Genomic DNA, 5,281 nt, shown 5'->3' on the forward strand with positions numbered 1-5,281 from the left:
TTAAAATTTAAGGTCTTGGTGTTAGACGTTGGCGACGTATCAAGTAGGTAGTGAATAGATACCCAACTGAAATTTCCAATTTTATTGTACAGGGTTTAGGGATCAAGGTTCAGGGTTCATGGTTCAGGGATCATGGTTATGGGTTCACGGTTTAGGGTTTAGAGTTTAGGGTCCATGGTTCCGAGTTTAGGGTTTAGGGTTCAACATTCAGGGTCCAGGGTTCTGGGTTTAGGGACTAGGGTTTAAGGTTACGAGTTCAGGTTTTAGGATTAAGGGTTCAGGGATCATGGTTTTAGGTTCCGAGTTTAGGGTTAAGGTTCAGGGTTTAGGGTTTAGGGTTTAGTTGTTTTATACGATGTTTTAGCATTCAAAATGAATTTTTTTTAAAGTATTAGAGGTTCAATTCGAAGGTTTTATGGATCATGATGCCAATCCTTTGTTAGAGATGAAAAGTGATATACAATTTTCCTTAAAAATCTGCTTTATCATGGCCACTTTGCTTCACCTTAACTTCATGATGACGCACCTTAAATCTTTGCACTTGGTATCAATGGAAATATGGCATCATCCTTTACAGCTTTGATATTTGACACTTGAATAGAATCATTTTGCATGATGGAGAAAACTGGCCACGAAAATTAGAATTTTCATCAAAAAAACACACAGGATTATCCTAACTATTGGACAACTTCACAATTTCAAGGTACCGTTTTGTCATGATCTCCATATCCAACGTGTGATGAGTTTTAACCTGATACTTTCACTAAGATGTTGTATGTCATATGGTCTTGAGATGTAGCCCTTGTTTCCTTAAATGGATGCTTGAGGAGGAAGTTACAACCATGAAAAGTCACCTAATTTTTAGAAAATTTTGTAACTAAGAAAATTTTCAAAGTGATCAAAGTTATGGTTTAGGGTTTAGAGTTTAGAGTTTAGGGTTTGAAGTTTAGGGTCTAGTTGTTAGACGTTGGCGACGTATCTAAAAAGGGGTGAATAGAAACCCAACTGAAATTCCCCAGTTTATGGTACAGTGTTCGGGGTTCAAGGTTCAGGTGTCAGGGTTCAAGATTCAAGGATCATGGTTCTGGGTTCAGTGTTCATGGTTCATGGTTCTGGATTTAGGGTTCAGGGTGCAGGGTTCAGTATTCTGGGTTCAGGGTGTAGGATTCAGGTTTTTGGCTTCAGGGTTATGGGTTCATGGTTCAAGATTCAGGGTTCAGGGATCATGTTTAAAGGTTCAGTATTTAGGGTTAAGGGTTTAGGGGTCAGGTTCAGGGTTACTGGATTAGGGTTTTGGGTTCAGGAATTTTATGCAATGTTTAAGCTTTCAAAATACCAAAAATTCTTAGTATAAGAGGTTCAATTAGAAGGTTTTATGGATCATGAGGCCATTTCTTTGTTAGAAATCAAAAGTGACATACAATTTTTCTTATAAATATGCTTTACCAGGGCCACTTTGCTCCATCTTAACTTCATTCTCAAGTATCAAAAAAATTTTCACTTGGTACCAATGGAAAGATGGCATCATCCTTTACAGCTTTGATGTTTTACACATGAAGAGAATCATTTTGCATGATGGAGATAACTGGCCTCGAAAATTGTATTTTTCATTTATAAAAACACAGAAAACACCTAATAGTTTGAACAACTTCACAACTTCAAGTCACCATTTTGTCATGATCTCTAAATCCAATGTGTAATGAATTTGAACGAGATTCTTTCACTAAGATGTTGTATGTCATATGGTCTAGAGATGTAACCCTTGTTTGTCCATAATGGATGCTTGAAGAAGAAGTTACAACCATGAAAAGTCACCCATTTGTTTCAAAATTTTGTATCTTAGAAAATTTTCAAAGTGGTCAAAGTTAGGGTTTAGGGTTTAGAGTTTAGGGTTTAAAGTTTAAGGTCTTGGTGTTAGACGTTGGCGACGTATCAAGTAGGTAGTGAATAGATACCCAACTGAAATTTCCAATTTTATTGTACAGGGTTTAGGGATCAAGGTTCAGGGTTCATGGTTCAGGGATCATGGTTATGGGTTCACGGTTTAGGGTTTAGAGTTTAGGGTCCATGGTTCCGAGTTTAGGGTTTAGGGTTCAACATTCAGGGTCCAGGGTTCTGGGTTTAGGGACTAAGGTTTAAGGTTACGAGTTTAGGTTTTAGGATTAAGGGTTCAGGGATCATGGTTTTAGGTTCCGAGTTTAGGGTTCAGGTTCAGGGTTTAGGGTTTAGGGTTTAGTTGTTTTATACGATGTTTTAGCATTCAAAATGAATTTTTTTTAAAGTATTAGAGGTTCAATTCGAAGGTTTTATGGATCATGATGCCAATCCTTTGTTAGAGATGAAAAGTGATATACAATTTTCCTTAAAAGTCTGCTTTATCATGGCCACTTTGCTTCACCTTAATTTCATGATGACGCACCTTAAATCTTTGCACTTGGTATCAATGGAAATATGGCATCATCCTTTACAGCTTTGATGTTTGACACTTGAATAGAATCATTTTGCATGATGGAGAAAACTTGCCACGAAAATTAGAATTTTCATCAAAAAAACACACAGGATTATCCTAACTATTGGACAACTTCACAATTTCAAGGTACCGTTTTGTCATGATCTCCATATCCAACGTGTGATGAGTTTTAACCTGATACTTTCACTAAGATGTTGTATGTCATATGGTCTTGAGATGTAGCCCTTGTTTCCTTAAATGGATGCTTGAGGAGGAAGTTACAACCATGAAAAGTCACCTAATTTTTAGAGAATTTTGTAACTAAGAAAATTTTCAAAGTGATCAAAGTTATTGTTTAGGGTTTAGAGTTTAGAGTTTAGGGTTTGAAGTTTAGGGTCTAGTTGTTAGACGTTGGCGACGTATCTAAAAAGGGGTGAATAGAAACCCAACTGAAATTCCCCAGTTTATGGTACAGTGTTCGGGGTTCAAGGTTCAGGTGTCAGGGTTCAAGATTCAAGGATCATAATTCTGGGTTCAGTGTTCATGGTTCATGGTTCTGGATTTAGGGTTCAGGGTGCAGGGTTCAGTATTCTGGGTTCAGGGTGTAGGATTCAGGTTTTTGGCTTCAGGGTTATGGGTTCATGGTTCAAGATTCAGGGTTCAGGGATCATGTTTAAAGGTTCAGTATTTAGGGTTAAGGGTTTAGGGGTCAGGTTCAGGGTTACTGGATTAGGGTTTTGGGTTCAGGAATTTTATGCAATGTTTAAGCTTTCAAAATACCAAAAATTCTTAGTATAAGAGGTTCAATTAGAAGGTTTTATGGATCATGAGGCCATTTCTTTGTTAGAAATCAAAAGTGACATACAATTTTTCTTATAAATATGCTTTACCATGGCCACTTTGCTCCATCTTAACTTCATTCTCAAGTATCAAAAAAATTTTCACTTGGTACCAATGGAAAGATGGGATCATCCTTTACAGCTTTGATGTTTTACACATGAAGAGAATCATTTTGCATGATGGAGATAACTGGCCTCGAAAATTGTATTTTTCATTTATAAAAACACAGAAAACACCTAATAGTTTGAACAACTTCACAACTTCAAGTCACCATTTTGTCATGATCTCTAAATCCAATGTGTAATGAATTTGAACGAGATTCTTTCACTAAGATGTTGTATGTCATATGGTCTAGAGATGTAACCCTTGTTTGTCCATAATGGATGCTTGAAGAGGAAGTTACAACCATGAAAAGTCACCCATTTGTTTCAAAATTTTGTATCTTAGAAAATTTTCAAAGTGGTCAAAGTTAGGGTTTAGGGTTTAGAGTTTAGGGTTTAAAGTTTAAGGTCTTGGTGTTAGACGTTGGCGACGTATCAAGTAGGTAGTGAATAGATACCCAACTGAAATTTCCAATTTTATTGTACAGGGTTTAGGGATCAAGGTTCAGGGTTCATGGTTCAGGGATCATGGTTATGGGTTCACGGTTTAGGGTTTAGAGTTTAGGGTCCATGGTTCCGAGTTTAGGGTTTAGGGTTCAACATTCAGGGTCCAGGGTTCTGGGTTTAGGGACTAGGGTTTAAGGTTACGAGTTCAGGTTTTAGGATTAAGGGTTCAGGGATCATGGTTTTAGGTTCCGAGTTTAGGGTTAAGGTTCAGGGTTTAGGGTTTAGGGTTTAGTTGTTTTATACGATGTTTTAGCATTCAAAATGAATTTTTTTTAAAGTATTAGAGGTTCAATTCGAAGGTTTTATGGATCATGATGCCAATCCTTTGTTAGAGATGAAAAGTGATATACAATTTTTCCTTAAAAATCTGCTTTATCATGGCCACTTTGCTTCACCTTAATTTCATGATGACGCACCTTAAATCTTTGCACTTGGTATCAATGGAAATATGGCATCATCCTTTACAGCTTTGATGTTTGACACTTGAATAGAATCATTTTGCATGATGGAGAAAACTGGCCACGAAAATTAGAATTTTCATCAAAAAAACACTCAGGATTATCCTAACTATTGGACAACTTCACAATTTCAAGGTACCGTTTTGTCATGATCTCCATATCCAACGTGTGATGAGTTTTAACCTGATTCTTTTACTAAGATGTTGTATGTCATATGGTCTTGAGATGTAGCCCTTGTTTCCTTAAATGGATGCTTGAGGAGGAAGTTACAACCATGAAAAGTCACCTAATTTTTAGAAAATTTTGTAACTAAGAAAATTTTCAAAGTGATCAAAGTTATGGTTTAGGGTTTAGAGTTTAGAGTTTAGGGTTTGAAGTTTAGGGTCTAGTTGTTAGACGTTGGCGACGTATCTAAAAAGGGGTGAATAGAAACCCAACTGAAATTCCCCAGTTTATGGTACAGTGTTTGGGGTTCAAGGTTCAGGTGTCAGGGTTCAAGATTCAAGGATCATGGTTCTGGGTTCAGTGTTCATGGTTCATGGTTCTGGATTTAGGGTTCAGGGTGCAGGGTTCAGTATTCTGGGTTCAGGGTGTAGGATTCAGGTTTTTGGCTTCAGGGTTATGGGTTCATGGTTCAAGATTCAGGGTTCAGGGATCATGTTTAAAGGTTCAGTATTTAGGGTTAAGGGTTTAGGGGTCAGGTTCAGGGTTACTGGATTAGGGTTTTGGGTTCAGGAATTTTATGCAATGTTTAAGCTTTCAAAATACCAAAAATTCTTAGTATAAGAGGTTCAATTAGAAGGTTTTATGGATCATGAGGCCATTTCTTTGTTAGAAATCAAAAGTGACATACAATTTTTCTTATAAATATGCTTTACCATGGCCACTTTGCTCCATCTTAACTTCATTCTCAAGTATCAAAAAAA

The sequence above is a fragment of the Vicia villosa genome, linkage group LG3 (assembly GCF_029867415.1).
Source record: "Vicia villosa cultivar HV-30 ecotype Madison, WI linkage group LG3, Vvil1.0, whole genome shotgun sequence".
Classification (NCBI taxonomy): Eukaryota; Viridiplantae; Streptophyta; class Magnoliopsida; order Fabales; family Fabaceae; genus Vicia; species Vicia villosa.